Source organism: Pongo pygmaeus, chromosome 7, assembly GCF_028885625.2.
Source record: "Pongo pygmaeus isolate AG05252 chromosome 7, NHGRI_mPonPyg2-v2.0_pri, whole genome shotgun sequence".
Lineage (NCBI taxonomy): Eukaryota > Metazoa > Chordata > Mammalia > Primates > Hominidae > Pongo > Pongo pygmaeus.
In genome coordinates this window covers 119,006,524-119,023,497 of record NC_072380.2, presented here as the reverse complement: position 1 = coordinate 119,023,497, position 16,974 = coordinate 119,006,524, and the positions used below count along the sequence as shown (strand labels likewise).

At 37.1% G+C, this 16,974-nt stretch overlaps 1 protein-coding gene across 5 annotated transcripts in view; it reads right to left on the bottom strand.

Moving 5' to 3' along the window:
• The window catches only part of OXR1 (oxidation resistance 1), a 488,540-nt gene that overhangs the window by 241,098 nt on the left and 230,468 nt on the right, over positions 1-16,974 (bottom strand). The gene's annotated exons all lie outside the window — the stretch shown is intronic.

Sequence of the window (16,974 nt, the reverse complement as noted above, 5' to 3'; positions counted from 1 at the left end):
CTGTAAAAATGATAGAATTCATGTTATTTTACTATGCATTCTCAATAACAATAAATGTGTTGCTCACTTCTACATTTTAGATAGCTGACATAAGGCCTAACATGGAAAGCAAAAAGCTATCCAGGAAATATTTCCTTGCTCATGCATATTTCCTTTGGCATAAAAATCATTGTAAATGATGGTGAGTTAACTTCAAACATTTCAAGCTACACAACTAATGTAATTAAACCCTAAGTCCAATTTACTATTGGCCCTTGGTACTTCTGGAGGCTAACGTTAAGTGTCATTTTTCAAGTCTTCATTCCCTATAAACAAGATGGTGGAAATTTTCTTTATTTTCTGAACACTTGCAATTTCCTAAAAGTTTCATACTTCTTCATACCTTCAAATTTTATTTAGGCTTTTCTAGTATGTTGGCTTCCCTTTTCTGCCTTACTTGCAGACCCTGTTCATGCTTGTTAGACATAGCTTCAACGTGACATCTGGGAAGCTTCCCATGACGTGGACCTTGGTAGCCTCATACCATTCAGCATGGAGGGTTATTCACAATTAACCCACAATTAGCTTTTATTGAACTGAATTTTCCACGGCAAAAGCTTTGCAAAGATAATACAATCTATCAATTAGTAAAAGAGTCATTAATGAAAGCAATGTTTACTAAATTTTAGTCATTAAATTATGACCTATATGATTTCTACCTTATCTTAGATAGATATATTATATCTATCTATATTATCTTAATATCCCATATTATCTTAATATCCATGAAAATAGATTCACATAACTCAAATTGGCAACAAATACATTTTAAAGTGTTCAACAGCAACAGTCCTGAGGAATACAAATTATAACTACATTGCACTCATACCACACCCACCACAGTGGCTAAAATGTAAAAGACATGATACAAAGTGCAGTGATGAGAAGCGATTGGAATCCTGCTGCCCTGCTGGTGGTGGTGCACACCGGTAATATTACTTTGGAAAAATGTCTGGCAATACATTTTTGAATGAAGTTCAAGGCATGCATTTTTATGTGTTAACCAAAAGATGCATTCAAGGATGTTCATCTCAGCAGGATTTGTAATACACAAAAATTGAAAAAAAACTCAAATGTCTATCAATGGTAGAATGGAATTTTATACAGCAATGGAAATGCATGAACTATGACTATTAGCAGCAACATGAATGATTTTCATAAAAATAGTTTTGAGCAAAGAATCCAGATATAAAAGAGTGCATGCCCTATGATTCTATGAATATTAAGTCCAAACACAAGCAGTACTATCTATGATAGTAAAATGGGAGGCTAAACATTGGGGAGTTACTACATTGATGACAACATGAAGGGGTTTATGGGATTCTGGTAATGTTTTGTTTCCTGATCTGGGCACTGGGTACCAGGATGTATTTACTTTGTGAACATTTAACCATCTAAGATTTTTGGATTTTTCTGGGTATATGTTATACTTCAATAAAACATTTTCATGAGAAATTGACTTTTACCATACAGTAATCGCTTCTTATCTGTAGGGGATATATTTCAAAACTTCTAGTGGATGCTTGAAACCACAGATAGTAACAAGCCCTATACAGTACATACCATGTTTTTTTCAATACATGCATAAATATGATAAAGTTTAATTTATAAATTAGGCACAGTAAGAGATTAACAATCATAACACAGAACAACTATAACAACATACTGTAATAAAAGTTACATGAATGAGGTCTCTCTCTTTCTCTGTCTTAAAATATCATATTGTACTGTATTGCAGGTAACTGAAACTGCGGAAAACCAAACTGTGGATAAGGTGGTACTACTGTATTCATTTACAATTGAAGATATATGGTGCCAATGGCTATTTGCCACAAAAAGTGGTAATAAAAATAAATAGAGTGAAGCTCTTTTCATTCCAGCCTCCTAGAAACTGACAGAGTAGCGTGACATTTAATGAACAACCCTTTTTTTTCCACTGGGAATGGCTGTTCTCCCTATCAAGTGCCCTACTTCTCATGAGCTGAAATGAACTGTTCATTCATTCCTGGAATGGCTACTCTCCACCCCATACTGTTCTGGGCACCAGGGATACACAATGAACAACACAGGCAAAACAACTGCAGTCCTGGAGCCCTTATTCTTATGGAGGGAGACAGGTGATAAGTAAACAAGCCAATATATAACAAATTAGGTGGCAAAAAGTGCAGTGGATTAAAATCAAGCACAGTAAAAGAGGGAATAAAGGTATGTATTTGTACTGCTATATATGGGACAGCCAAGTAGGACTCATAGACCATTGGACTTTTGAGAAGAGATTGAAGGAATGAGCTATGATCATAACTGAGGGAGCAGTTATGAGGGAGCAGCATTTCAGGAAACAGATTTGTATGTTATGTTAGTGGAGCAGGGAGGGCACAATGGCTGGAACAGAGAAAAAGAGGGGGTGAGAAGCTGGAGATGAAGTTAAACAAGATGGTCCTGAGGGCAGGGGAGTGAGGCCAAATCATATAGAGCTTTAAGGCTGTTAAATGAGGCAAAGAGAGGATTTGAGCAAAGGAGTCATCACATGGTAAAAGAATCCCTCTGAGCTGCTTTGTGGAAATTAGGGTGAAAGCTGTATCTCACAGTTAAGCAAGCTGAAGGGAGTCCTTCAAGGAGTAGTAACCAAAAATCACCTATGTCGTCATATACTTGAGGAAACATGGATTTACACTGTATAGCTTTATCTACTTTTTCCTAATGCTTGTTCCTCCCAATAACACCATTCTTATCTTAGGTGTTTGCAGACTAGAGCTAAAAGCTACAGAAGTACTTACTATATGTACCTAAGAAGGCATTAAGATTAATTTAAAAAAAAAACAGTTTAAGAAATAAGTTGCATTTATACACAATGGAATACTACTGAACTTGAAAAAAAAATCTTGTCATTTGCGATATGAATGAACCTGGAACACGTTAAATGAAATAAGCCAGGCACAGAAAGACAAATACCACACAATGTGACTTATATGGAATCTAAAATAGTTTAACTCATAGAAGCAGAGTAGAATGAAGGGTATAAGGAGTTTAGATGGGTATAATGTTGATCAAAGGATATAAAATTTTATCAGGAGAAATAAGTTCAAGAGATCTACTATACAACATGGGTGACTATAGTAAATACCAATGTAGTGTATTTTGAAAACTGCTGAGAGTAGGTTTTCAGCGTTGTCACCACAAAAAATAAATATGTGAGGTAATGCATATGTTAATTAGATTAAGCCATTGCACAGCATATACATATTTCAAAACATCATTTTGTATCCTATAAATATATATAATTTTAATTTTTCAATTAATAAAAAAGAAGAGAAATAAGCTATAGATCACCAAGGCAACAAAGTTTATTTGGACTAGCATGGCTTTCCAGGAGAGCACACTTACACACACCAAGACTTAGACTGCACTAACAGTATTATGTTGAACCCGATGAAATCACTAATATTCAACCATTTTTGACATGCAAAATGTCAATATTCTATAGTTGATCCTATAAATTTTATTTCAAAATTAAATTTAAGTTTCAATATAAAGTAAGTTATTTTGGGGGAAGGCAGTTTCAGAGCAGTAAATATTTAAAGGAAAGGTGTGAAATTATACAAAAAGCCAGCTGCTCTTTTGTTCTCAGCAATAATTATCATTAACAATTATTTACATTTTATAAATATGTTTTACCTTCAATTCACATAGCAGATTATTTTATCGCCAGAAACTGTTTATATTTTACATTGGCCCATTTTAGAATTGATCTAAAGTCTCATATTGGCTTATATGATGGCTTATATTTGATAAGGGGATAGATACTATAACTGATGATGCTCTACCAGCACTACAAAATATATAAGCATCTCATTGCCCTTTTTATATTCTCCTTAGAATGAGCAAAGGACGTGGAACTGAGCTCCAGACGGCCAAAGACAAACAGAAAATGACACTATTATTCCCCTTCTTCTTTCTCCCCCTCCTCACCAAACACTCTCCCCAACCAAGACTCAAAGGGCATCACGTTTTTGTTCTAAGTTTAGAACACTGCTAGTAGGTTTTCTGGCTTGCATAAGACAAGACTTCCATTTGCACGTTCTTAGAAAGCAGAACTGTGTGGGTAATTGAATTACTGGCTAACAATTCTAAAAATGAGTATTGTGGTTAACAAGGAAACCTGTTAAATGCTACCTTCAATTTCAAAATTTCGTGAAAGGGGAAGTCTTTTTAAATTTTTAACAATGTTCTTAATTAAACGCATTAAACAAATGTAAATATGGCATAATGGAACATGTAGGTGTGCACGAGATACAGTACCCTATTTGATAATAAATGAAACATTAAAAATGAAGACAAAAATAAGCTCTTAACAGGCACTGCGAGGTTCTTTGTTAAATGTGCTTTGCATTCCCAAAGGAAAATGGGTGCTGAAGCCTTAGATAGAGACTAGGAAATAAGGAAAAGAAGCCATCTCTCTTGGCATGGCTCCTATAAGCAGACTGGTTTGTCTTAATTTTTGCTTTTTCTTGTCCCTCTGCTTTTGAGAAGAAAAGAACAATCTCATTCCTCTGCACATGTATTCCAATGCCTTCCTTCAGCATGGTAACAATGTTGGGTGCTTTTCTGAGACTCACTCTTCTCATCTATAAAACGGGTATAAAATACACCCAGAAAGGTTCTAAGAATCAATAAACACCATATGTGAAAGTGCCTAGCACAGCATCTACACAGGAAGCTCTCTATAAATGCAAGTTCCAATCATTTTGTAAGAGTATGTAAGATGCTATAATTGTGTTCTGCACAATTCCCAGGAATGCTGAGGAAATTATATCCACTTCTCAGGCTCCTTTCCTCCTGTACCACTTTCGATAAACACTGAATCTGCAGGGACTGCACCGCATTTTGAAGGAGGCTTGACTCATTCTGGAGTGTGGGTTTTGAGGGAGGAGTGAAGGATAACAAGAGAACTGAATACGAGTCCCTTATGTGGTATGCAATGTGGTATTTCTTTCACAACAGTCCCCAAATCTTTCAGAAAACAACTAAACCCATCGGATAGATCACCTGAGTGTGTGTGTGTGTGTGTGTGTGTGTGCATATATATATATATATAAATCCACGCAGGTTTGACCAAAGACAGCAAACTCAGGAGCATAGATGGAGACCAGAGAACCGTGAAGAAGTAAGGACAAGAAGTGGTAATGCAATTTGAGGAGGGCTCTTGACTTTCCTACTCTGTGAAAATAGGGTTCAATCCCATTTCAACAAGTTCTCCAAGGAGCAGGAAACGCCTGGTAGGTTGATAATGAAATCTGAAGTCACAGAAACTAGTGAAAAAAAGAACTGGCAGAAAATATCCAAAACTCACTAATTTTACCAGAATGATTCTTACAGTAATTAGCTAATTTTACTCTTGCATAATTTATTTCTATTTTACTAGAAGCATAGGAAATCTTACACTCATTTTCTAAATCACTTTTTGAGTAGGATAAATGCACTTTTTGGCTTAAATGAATGAACGTACATCCCAAAGCCCAGGGCATAGGCCAACAGTGACTGAATGTGGCTTTACACTGCTCACTGTGGAGGGTTTCTCCCAACATCTGGGTCAATTCTTTATTTCAATAGCTTTCGTTGTAGCGAATCTTTCTTCAAGCTTCTTCACTTTTAACCCTTATAAACCATTATTTATCACTTGTCTTACTTTTTTTGTCTTATCTTCCCTTTTCCTCTCACATCTGTGGGGTTTTCTCTTTCCCACTATCTCCACCCTTCTATCATCATCCCCTCACGTCATAATCAAGCAATGCTTTTCATCTTTCCTCGTCTATCATGCTCTGCATCTCTTAATACTCTTGTAATCTTGTCTAAATACTACATGATACAACTCTACCTTGAGCCTAAACTACATCATGATATGACTGAAACGCATAAAAAAAGTGTTTTTATTTAATTGAGTTCTTCACTGGAATCACCTCTCCCATCAAGTGGAATTCAAATTGTGCCTGGATTATAACTAGTTGGATATGTTCCTGAGTTCTGTAGTTGTCTGGAAAAAAAAAAACAAAAAACAGATCTTCTGCTATCCACTTACTATAGTCCTAAGATATTGGTGGTAATAGTAGCAACAGTTGAGAAAACCCACTATAGCATATGGGAATATTCCCTAGGCCTTAGGAATTTAAAGCAGTATAAAATTACCATATAAAACTCACATTTCCATATATCCCACTGTGTACATTGAGAGTAACAGAATAGCATTTAAGACTATGGACATGGGGACTGGATTATCTGGAATTGAATCCCTAATGTGGCATTTACCAGTTGTGTGACCTTGGGCAATTGGGCAATTTTCTTAACATTTCCTTGCCTCCATTTTCTCATCTGTAAAATGGGAATACTAACAATATCTGCCATAAAATTGACATGAAGATTAGACTAATATTTGAAAAAGTACTTAGATTTGGCATAAGTATTGTATAAATGTTTGCTTTGAAAAAGCAAACATGAACATTCATTGAGCATTTATAATGTATCAGGTACAAGGCCACATGTTATACATGCAATATTTCATTTATTGATCACAACAAGCTTATGAGGTAGGTAGCATATGTCCTATTGGTAGAGGTATCAACTGAGGCTTTAAGAAAGTAATGGAACTAGAAATTAGAAAAGCTGAAATACAACCAGGGCATTTTGAACCAAAGGCCACATTCTGGAATTAGGAGACAGAGATAAACTTCAGCTCTTACACTTGGGCAAGGACCTGGACTATCTAAGCCTTATCTACAATAATGGTGTTCATGCTATATCTGCCTGCTCTACCTAAGAAAGCTATTGTAAACATAAAATGTGTTCATTTCTATTAAAGCAGTGTATAAAATTCCACAGAAATCTATATACTAGTAGTAGCTATACACATTCTCACTTTGCCTTATTCATTTGTTGTATATTCACACAAGTGTGTGTGTGTGTGTATGTGAGAGAGAGACTGTGTGTGTATGTGTGTGTGAGGTGTATGAACGCATGTGAATGACTGTGCCCCAAAGGCCCAACACTCGTAGTCCTTTCCAGTAATTTCCAGCAAGAAGACCATCTGTGGTTTGCACATCTTGTTACTGTTAGGGAAGCTGTCTCTTTGCTTCCTAAAAGAGCTAATGTAAGAATATTATTTAAAGTAGGAAAGCTGCTGAGAATGCAGGTTTTCCAAGTTGGATACTGTGGCTGCTGCAAAAGTCTCAAGTTACTCAAAAATAAGCTTTCGGGAGCAAATGCATAAAGAATTTTCACATTGCAAAATTAAGGGTTTTTGTTACCCCTCCTATACAGTCTGACTAAAAATCAGCAGCTAAAAACAAACCATAAAATCAGCAAAACCCAAGCATATTCAGAAACTCAACCACAGAAGAAATGATAGATTGGAAACTTATGCTTTAAAAGAAGAAAACAATCCCTTGAGGGTATAGAATATTCCAATTCTAGCCCACTCAGTAATTGCAGTGGCCATACTATTCTTTGTGCCCTTAAACAGGAGGATTAAGACAGAAAGTCTCATTAACGTGGAATCGGGAATTACACAATCTACTTTTGCAATTCCAAACCAAAGCAAAAATGCTTCAATAGAAGTATCCTTTGGGTATTCAAATTGGCGTTGGAACAGTTAATGGGATGCTGAAACTAGATAGTTTGTTATAACAAGATGTGTTTCTAACTCTGTATTCACTCTAAGAAATTTATGCTTTTCTATCTTGGAAATTCAGAGAACAGAAAATTTAAGAATTAAGCCACAGGTGCAATGACATGCAGAAATGGTTTGCTAGAAATTCTAACAAAAACAAGAAATTCTCTCCTTAAATGTAGTTGAATTTAACTCCGTGAAGGGCTAGGCCAGTATAAAGAATAATAATAATTATATAGAAGCATACATAGATTCACTGCTATTATACCTAATTTTATGCTATGAATACTAGAAATTAAACCCCAAACTAATTCTGCCTCTTCAGAGTTTAATAAACGCTAACATAAAACGTTGGCATTTCTTATTGACCTTTAATGAAAAGGACATCTAAATCCTCTAAGTTTGCCAGCTGGTTTATTTATATTCCAATTCTTGCATCAGCTCAGAGAAAGAGGTAATATGAGAGAAGCATTTTCTATTAGAAGTGCATACCACCAGATCAACTTAATTACTATATTCATGGAAATTCTAGTCTGTTCATCATTTCATTCCTAGGATTTAGCATAGAGCTAGTCATAGAGTAGCACTTAGGAAATAAATTGTTGAATGAATGAATGGTTTCATTACAGGGGAAAAACCACAAAGAAGAAAGCAAGTCTACATATGAAAACCTATGAAAATAAACTAAAAAAAGACTTTTGATATTTGGTAGCGGATATAATGATTAATGCATCCACATAACATAGCCTCCTCCCTATCCCATTAAAAGAATATGTGTTAGGGCCGGGTGCAGTGGCTTACTCCTGTAATTCCAGCACTTTGGGAGGCTGAGGCGGGCAGATCACTTGAGGTCAGGAGTTCGCGACCAGCATGGCCAACATGGTGAAATCCCGTCTCTACTAAAAATATAAAAATTAGCGGGGTGTGGTGGTGTGCACCTGTAGTCCCAGCTACTCAGGGAGGCTAAGGAAGGAGAATTGCTTGAACCCAGGAGGCAGAGGCTGCAGTGAGCCGGGATCTCACCACTGCACACCAGCCTGGGCCACAGAGCCAGACTCTGATTAAAGAAAAAATAAAGAATGTTTGTTGGAGCTTAGATAAAAGAAACAGTTTCTTCTCCACCATTAATACTAAGATAAATCCAAATAATACCTCAATTTTTTACTCACTAAGTCATTTTATAATTTCTAAATAAACACTCTGTAGTTTTGATAAATTGATATCGTTATGCAAAAATTTTCTATAGTGCCCTGGTGGACAAAACAGGGCAAGGGCTCTAGAATCAAAGATCTAGATTTAAGTCCAGGATCTAATGCTTTCAATAACCTAGTGATCAGATATTTTAATTTTATTGATTGGAAATATGTAGCATGTGTTCTTGGAACAATCTTTAAGAATTTTGCATATCATCTTTCTACTATAAAGTTTCAAACACTGAGTTAATAGTAGCAAAATTTGTATGGGTTTTCCCCCATGTGCTTTCTGATTATGTCACTATATCACAAGCATTCACTTTGAAATTACACAAATTTCCAATTTATTTCAGTTTTTGCCTTGGAACTTCAAAGTCTTTCAACTGGAAAAGCCTGAAAGCAGGAACACATTATGTAAATCCAAAGATTAGGGCTTGAAGGATTTGGAAGTCAAATTCTTGTAAATGTTAAACAGTCTTTTGCAGTAACACAGAGATAAAATTTAATTTCATTACCTTTGATGGAGTGATTTGTAACACGCTATTGCCACATCGATTTCATTCTGTTTATTCATTTTAGGAAGAAGGAATCAGAATAAATAAGACTATTTTAAGACTTTAGGCTTTTATCCAATATTGCTGATTAAAGAAACCTATTTTTAACAAGGCCTATTACAAACTATCTCTATAAAGCATATGGACAAGCTGATTAAAATATAGTTTTGCTTATGCACAACATAAGGCAACTCCAAACTTAATCAAGATAGCTTCTGCAGGTAATAATAATCTGGGCCAAAGTCCAGTGGTTTATATTTAAAATGACAATGTAGTCCAACAATCTACCATCTTAAATTTCCCCAAAAGAAGACACAAAAGACAGGAAAAAGAGGTAAAGAAAATATGTTTCTTAGCTACATTTTAATTCAGGAATTGGATGGAAAACACTCTGGGTAACCCATTGTTTCTTGACTTCTTCAAACTAAATCATCCTATTGATGAATATAAAACATCCTTAAGTCATTATAAATGTTTTAAGTAAAAATGACATTTTGTGGTTTTTTAAAATGTACGATTGCATTACTGATTACATTGTTGATTGAAATGATTTCTTTTGAAAGCTGCCCTATCTAAATTCAGATTAGCTACCCTAGACAGGGCATGCCATGTCCTCTTCCTCAGTTTGAGAATCACTAGGTGTATCTGTTCTAGTTTTCTTCTGCTTAGATGATAGGGGCTTCACACATGAAAGCTATGTAGTGCTCCCAATACAACCAAGTTGGAATTCAGACTTTATTCAGAAAAAAAATTATAAAATCTTAAAAATTACATTACAGAAATCACTTTTCTTCTTCTCAGCAGCGACTCTATAAACATTATCTTTCCCCATTATTTTAAAACTTTTCTTTCTGTTACAGAAGAGAATATGATCCTCTTCTTGCCAAAGCCAATCTCTCCACATGTTCTCTAAACCTAACTGCATTCCCTCTTTATACTGGGGGTTTTAATGTACTAACCACTCTCTTCCTTCTATAAGTCCTGAACTAATTGAGAAATAGACACAGGGGACAAGGACCCCACCCCAAGCTGGCACTTGGAGAAGCAGTGTCGTGGTGAGATTGCCCCAGGGGCAGCAGGAGTTAAGATGGACATGCTGAGGGCCATCAGGTCCCAAAAGAAGAAGCCAGAGGAGGCTGTGTCATGCAGCCAGAGTCCTTCCTTTTCACAGCCTCAGAAGTCACTTTTCTTCCTTTAGGGAGGCATGAGTTAGGGAGAATGAAAGAAAAGCCAACATTCTCTTTGAAATCCTTCAGAAAGGAAGAACATTTCTATTTTATGCACAAAGGAAGGGATGCAGGAAAGGGAGAAAAAGTTCCTCCTACACTCCCTTTTCAAGGCTTTACTCCGAAGTGATCTCTCTTATCCTGTTCAATCCCTCCCTGCTCACTTATTCCTACCAGCATTCACCCAGAGCAAACACTTCACATCACTTCAAGTCTGTTTCTCTGTAAGGCCACCGTTCGCTTCCTCTAATTTCTTCTCTCCTTCTCAGCACACAGCTTCATCTCCGATTCCCTGCACAACCCTCTCCAAAATACTGCTTTGTACTCACCGCTTTCACAAAACGACTCAGGTTTTCCTAACTTCATGTAGTCAATTTCAAAAGGTACTTTTTGATATTTACTTTTCTCAGTCTTTTACCTGCTGGGTGTACTTGTGGAAGAGAATAGCACAAGGGTTAAGACTATGGACTCTGAAGTTAGAATGCCTGGCATTTGACACTTGCCTTCTTATTATGGGATCTTGGGCAAATTACTGAATCTCTCCATAGTTTCCTCATTTGTAAAATGGATCTAATAACAGTACTCAACTCAATAGTCTATAGAATGGATAATATAACACCATCCAGATAAAGTATTCGGCATGATACATACTGGCACATATAAATACTCAACTTTTTTTTTAACCACTCCCTCTATCTTGAAACATTCTACTTTCATAGATTCCCTGACATAATTCTTCAAATTTCCCTTTTTCACTATTCCTTGATTGACCCTCTTTTTCTTTTCTTTTTTTAAGAGCCAGTCTCTCACTGTGTCTCCTAGGCTGGAGGGCAGCTGTTATAGTTCACTGTAGCCTCTGAACTCCTAGGCTTAAGGGATCTTCCCACCTCAGCCTCCCAAGGACCTGGGACTACAGGGGCACACCACTGTGCCCAACTTTTTTTTTTTTCTGGAAGACACAGGGTCTCACTATGTTGCCCAGCTTGGTCTTGAATTCCTGAGCTCAAGCAATCCTTCCATCTCAGCCTCCTAACGTGTTGAGATTAGAGGCATAAACCACCACACCTGACCCAAGTCCTCTTTTTCTATTCCACCTCTAAATATTTTGTAATTTTGATTCAATCCCTAAGTATTTTGGAATATCCAGGGGCCTAATCCACTTGGTCCAGTTGGGTCTCCCTCTGCTCTATTTTCACTCTTTCCCTAGATATTGTAGTCTATTCCTTTGGGATTAAATATTTATATCCTGAAGACTCTTTTTTTTTTTTTTTTTTTTTGAGATGGAGTCTCGCTCTGTCACCCAGGCTGGAGTGCAGCAGCGAGATCGGCTCACTGCAAGCTCTGCCTCCTGGGTTCACGCCATTCTCCTGCCTCAGCCTTCCGAGTAGCTGGGACTACAGGTGCCCGCCACCATGCCCGGCTAATTTTTTGTATTTTTAGTAGAGACGGGGTTTCACCATGTTAGCCAGGATGGTCTCGATCTCCTGACCTCGTGATCCGCCCACCTCGGCCTCCCAAAGTGCTGAGATTACAGGCATGAGCCACCGCGCCCGGCCAAAACTCTCTGTTTTTACCTCCAAAGTTTTCCTCAAAACTTTGAACTTAAATATTCAACTAGCTACTTGGCATTATCCATTACATGCAACACATTTTATACTTAACATGTCCAAAACAAATTCTTGATTTCTAAACTTGACCCTAACTTTCCTCCTTGTCTTCCCAATCTCTAGAAATGGCACCAGCAGGCACCTACACAGTCGCGCATGACAGAAACCTTGAAGTATATTTGATCCTTTCCTTTGTAACTTTCCAACTCTGATTCATCAATAAACCCTTTCTATTATACCTCCAAATTATATCTTAAGTTTCTTCATTTCCTAGTCACCATTTCTCTGGACTGTTACCAAAGCCTCCATGTTGCTCTCTCTGGTTAGACCTTGGTCTCCTACTACCTACTCTGCTATAGCAGCCAGAGCAAGCATTTTTAAACATCAAGCAAATGGGTTGTTCTCCCACTTTAAAGAACTGAATGGCTTTCCACTGTGGTTAGATAAATTTCTAAGCATCTTTCAACGGTCCATAGGGCCCTGATATCTCAGTCTTGGGCCACTTTTCTTGCTCATGTCCTAGTTACCTTGATATCCTTCAAGATTCCCAAATATGTGAATCTCTTTCTGTCCAGAGGGCCTTTGCAGATGCTCTTCCCTCTGCCTGGAATGCTCTTTGAATTGCTGATTGCTTCTTATTTTTTAAGTCTCCTCTGAAAGACCATCCCTACAATTTTAAGCAGGTTGTCTCTCATCCCCCTTCCCTAGCCCCCACTTCACCCCAGGTTACTCTTTAGCACTGCATTCTGCTCATTTGCTTCTCATGGTGTTTATCATAAAGTCTACCAACAGATTTGTTCATGTCCACTTTGTTGTGTCCCTCTCATTTCATTAGACACTCTGATGGGGAGTGTCTTGTAGAAGTCATTTCTAAAAGGAAGTACATTTCTTTTATGTATCCAATATAGTGCTTTGCAATTATATGCACACCAAAAACATATACTATATGAATTAATAAATGAATGAATCAATCAATTCATGAATCAATGACCCCCTCCTCATAGGCTTCACATCTGTCTTCATACAGAAGCCTTATAGGACATGTGGTTATGTTTATTTTCTCCATCTTCTTTCATTCTTAGTTTGGCTCAGTCACAATGTTCCAAATCTTTTGCAAGAAATGACTGTCATATCTCTCTGGTTAGAAAACCACAGCATTCCTAATAGTTATGTAAAAATAGAGCTATCTCCTGATCTATAACCTGGACCAATTTTGAAATCCAAAAATTATGACTGAATACACAGTTTAAGAAACAGGGTTAGGTAGAAGATTCTTTTAAACGTGTTGATTTATTGGTATTGTGCTAATGAGCATTTCACACCTGCATTTTCCAGGCCTCATACTTCTGCAGGTGGTAAATTACATTAGGAGAAAATTCAAATGGAGGGTGAATGCAGAAAAGCAATATATTATACATTAACAAAGCCAGGAAAAAAAGGGACAATAGAAAAAATATGTATCCACATATGTATTTCTAATTGCATGACTGATAGAAATTATGATATAACTATTTAAAGCAGTATATTTTTCAGTCCTCATTAGTATATTTAGTCAATCATCATCAAAGAATAATAAAATCTGATGATAACAAAAAGTACAATCTTTATTTATCTCTAGATTAGAAGGCTTTTACATCTGTTGGGAAGCCCAGTTCAACCATTAATGTTATAGTGACAGTAATGTAACTAAGATTTCTTGAGCTCATGCTATACATTAAGTAAATGATAAATAATTGCCTTTAATCCATTCGTTATCAGCCACTTGAGGTCAGGGATTGTCTTATTGTCATTTGAGCCTTCAGTGCCCTGTATTCTGCCAGGCACATAGTAACTACCACTTAAAGCTTGACTTCACCTAAGATAAGCTTAATAACCTGGAACGTAAAAACAGCACAGGAAAGGAGGCCTTGAAGCCCTCTCAGAAACACTTAGTTGCTCTACATCACAAACTTGATATTAGCACTATAGTTTCAAGGGTGCTCCTCTGGACTCCTCTTCACTGTGAGTGTAGTAAAATTAAAACAACACTGGTCTGGACTAAAAATTAAATTTTGAAGTGAGGCACCTAACCTGAACCTCATAATTCCTTCATGTGTACAAAACTGAGAATCATTCCTGCAACATTAGCCTAACGAGGGAACAGGTCTTTGTGTTCACCAACATCTGTTGAGTCCCTTCTATGTTGAAAGCACTGTACTAGGTTCCAGGGATCTTACTTGCTGGCATCAGCTCTCTGTATTTTGTTAGGTGTTTAAAGCTGACTCTCTCTTGTTGGGTGGGATATTTTAGGAGTTATTTGTCTTCTCACTGGAGAGATATCTTATCTGCAGTTTGCTCTTTGTGACTGAAAGCAGCTCTTCCCACTGGTCACTCATAGCTCCTTCCCAGGGCTCTGACAGTACACCTCCATGTTCTTTCTGCTCGCATTACCTCCCTCCCCCAGGTAGAAGAGAACTAAGACTCTTGCAGGACAGTTTTGGACAAGATCCAAGACTCTTTCAGGCCAGTTCTCTCTTGTAAGGCCACATCTTGCCAACAGGAAACATTCTTTGCCCTGCAGATTTCAGCATACTCACCGGATGGCAGCTGTTTACATCCCGTTGTCAGGTCTCCAAGCAGCTGTCGTCTCTCCCCCTTTTCATTTCCCATATTTGACTCAAAGTCTAAGCCATTGTTTCCCCCAAGCTCTTTGGTTTGTTTCAATGAAGCCTCTTACCCACTTGGGATAAGGTAAAAGCATCCCTCACCACTTACCCTTAATGTCCCAGAACATCAACAACAGCCATCTCTGAAAACCTTGCTCTAATCTCCACACTGTTGTATTGGGTGGTCAGCCAAGCGTCATGAAATCAGTCCCTGACTACCAGCTTTTCAAGGCTTTATTTGGTGGGCTCATGCCTCATTTTGAAATGAGGGAGTAATAGGTACCTTCTCAGTTTTAGCTGAAACAGAGAGAAAATGTCTAATTTTAACTTCCTGTTACAGATATAGTGTATCTTTATTAACATTTCTTACAGTCATTATTGTTCTCTGGCTAAGGAAGGGTTGAAACTGCCAAAGAAGGTGTAAATGGAAGAGAGATATCCTTCCATTTCTAGTTTAAAATTTTTATTTATTTATATTTATTTAGTTTCTATATATTCATTGAAGGATTATTGAGTACAATGCCCTGTGCTAAATGCTGGAGACACAAAGATGAAAAGAAAAATGTTGCTATCCTTTGGGGCATAGAAAGGATGGATTTATAAAATAAAACTATAAAAAAAGATAAGTAGTTTGGTTGCAAGAGGGTAATCCTTCCCTAATTTTAATTTTGCCTTGCCAGAACTTCTAATATTCATGTGGATTTGTTTCTGATTACCTTTTACTCAGTTGTACAAAACTGAGTTTAGGTATTTGTGAATGGTGAGCCATTGGTATTGAGAATAATTCTCAACACCAATAAGAGAAAAGTGAGGCTGGGATTAGAAAAAACAGGTAAACGTACAGGAGTGGGATAAAGGGCTTCTACTTTTCTGCCAAGAAGCATTCAGCTGAAATGAGGTGGTCAAGTTTTCTTTTACAGAAGGTACTTTAAATACAAAGAAAAAGCTTCTACCTATTGCCAACATGTTATTATGCAAAACAAAAATATTTTTAGAGCAAAAATTATAGGCGAATCTAATCTCAGAATAAAGAGCAGACATTTGAGTTGAATAAATTTAGCTAAAAAATAAGAACCCAATGGCATCATCATTCTTGTGATTTTGCTATGGAGAGGTAAAAATCAGGTGGGCATGGACTGTACACAAGCACTTGAGAACCACTAAACTAAAAAGTCTCAAATTCTATAATTGATGAATTTGCTTTTCTGAGTATTCTTTTATTCAAGTCTGCTCCTTTCCTGTCTCTATCTTTCTATATCTTATAGCAGACGAATAGATTTTCACAGAGTGTTTTGAGCCCTGAATTCTGGACTGGCTACATAATTTGTGGTGCCTGGTACAAAAGGAAACTGTGAGGCCCCTTGTTAAAAAACTATTAGGAATTCAAGCCAGTGAAGGCACAGCATTAAACCAAGTGTGAAGCCTTGCTAAGCCCAGGCCCTGGGAAGCTGCATGGGTTGCACATTTATGAAGCTATTGCTGCCTGTAATTCCTGATACAATCCCCCAAATTGATTTCCCAAAGCACAGTTTTTTAAAAATGATGTTTCAGTATCTAAGAATCTTATCAAAAGAAACATTTCTGGAATGAGGTTCCAGCTAGGTGGAGTCTTTGTTACTGGTCAGTAAATCACATCCCGCAAGTCAAAGCTTAACCCCAAAGTATTATAGATTATGAATTGAAATATTGCCTTAATCTCCTGGCAGTTAACATTTCTTTAGTCAGTCTATGTTAATCTTTGTATCTGTAGGGTTATTATTGCAGCTTAAGAATAATATTCTAAGAATACATGATTTGATCAAAACCACCTGGATGTTTCAAAATAATCTCCATGTGGAGAAAAAGCACTGACAGTCCCAAGCCCTGCAACAGGAAACAGATGTGGAGGAAGTATACCATCCTTTCCATTTGCATTAAAACAGGAACTATTTACATGGAAAGGATTTTGTTTTGCAGAGGCAGGAGGCATTTCAGAACAAGGATCATTGGGAGAGTCCTAAAAGAGTGCTCTGGCTATCACCCTAGGCTAACCCACTTTTCCTCTTTTGGA